Source organism: Condylura cristata, unplaced genomic scaffold (assembly GCF_000260355.1).
Source record: "Condylura cristata isolate star-nosed mole 26May11 unplaced genomic scaffold, ConCri1.0 scaffold00013, whole genome shotgun sequence".
Taxonomy (NCBI): domain Eukaryota; kingdom Metazoa; phylum Chordata; class Mammalia; order Eulipotyphla; family Talpidae; genus Condylura; species Condylura cristata.
The window spans coordinates 29,643,324-29,644,967 of record NW_004567114.1 but is presented as its reverse complement, the minus strand read 5'-3'; positions in this window follow the sequence as shown (position 1 = coordinate 29,644,967).

Below are 1,644 nucleotides of genomic sequence, written 5' to 3'. Positions count from 1 at the left end.
ATTGTAAACTTGTGCAGGTACTATGGACTACAGTAGAGGTTTCTCCAATTAAAAATAGAGCTACCACCTGATCCAGTAATCCCACTGCTGAGTATTTGCCTAAGAGTAGGAAACTATAATTTGAAAGACATAGCTCTCCCATGTACATTACCAGCAATATTCACAGTAGCCCAAGTATGGGACAACCCAAGGGTTTGATGAGGGACAAATGGATAAAGACGTGTATTTTTTTTTTCTTTTCCTCCCTCTCTCTCCTTCCGCTCCACACCTCCTCATTGCAAGACCACTCAGGCTCAAAGAACTCTTAACAGGGTGGTTACTAGAGGGAGGGAGGGACAAGGGTGGTAGATGGTGGTGGGTGGGGGTGGTAGAGAGTTGGTGTTGGCTGACATAAACTGCACACCTGAAACTTGTACAGTGTTATAAACTAATGATACTGCAATAAAATAAGTATGATAATGCTTTCTTAAAGTGACATGGATAAAGAAAAATATATGCTGAAAAATTTGTTAAACTGCTATGATGAAGTAACACTCTTAGTTCAAATAATTTTTAATTGTTCAAGTAGTAGGTATTTTCAAGCAATGTCTTTCAAAAGCACAATGTTTATTTGACATCTTTTATCTCTAAATAAAATTATTTTGATCATTTAAAGATAAAACTTGTGTAGATTATTTTGAAGATATTAGCTATAAGTATGTAGCTGTAAAACAAGACCATAGGAGTGTAAATTTGAAATTAATGTAAAATTTCCATTTACCTTTAAGCTACTTGTAAAAGAAATGTTTTTTTACATGAATGAGGTTTTCAAATAAGGAAAAATAATATGCCCAGCTCAGATTATCATCACATTCTTAACTGTACCTTATTGTTCAACATATAATTTCAAAATTACTTGGCCTACTAGTACTCATCAAAATTCATTTCAATAATAGATTATAGCTTCAAAGTCCTTTCATGTATGAAATGTCATCATGTCCTATTCATTATAAATTACCTTTCTATCTAATAGTATTTAAACTGAGAAAAATTTGTAGTCATTTAAATTAATTTTCTCAAGGGAAAAAAATAATCCTTAATAGTAAAATGACCTTTCTTTCAAAAGGAAATAAGTCTAACATTAATTTTTTTAAGGATATGCCTGTCACAAAGAAGAAGGCTTTTATCCAAATATAATAACTAAAGCTCACCTGTGTGGTTTTTTTTTTTTTTTTTTGGTAATTCTAACTATAGAAGCTGAAAATGCTCTTGTAAAACTTGTTGTCATGACAACAAAATCCCCTAAGAAATGATTCAAGTTTGCATGTGAAGTATTCATGACATGATTTAGCAGGAAGATGCTTCAACTACTCACTCTAGCCCAATTTTTCAGCTTGTCTATTATTTTCTTATATTTTTTAAATACCTAACAAAATTCTCATCCTATGTAACACTTTAATAAATGAAATCAGAATTTTTTTTTTACTTTCTTGTACCAAATATTTAATGTCAATCTTATAAGACACTTAGAAATATTTCTCTTAACAATTTACCTTGATTTGGTCTAAAGAATCTCTTCAAAAATTAACAGGTATTCCTAGAGAAGTTTTTTATAATGGAAATGTTTGTTAACTCTTGATGAAACATAAAGCATAAACAAGAAAG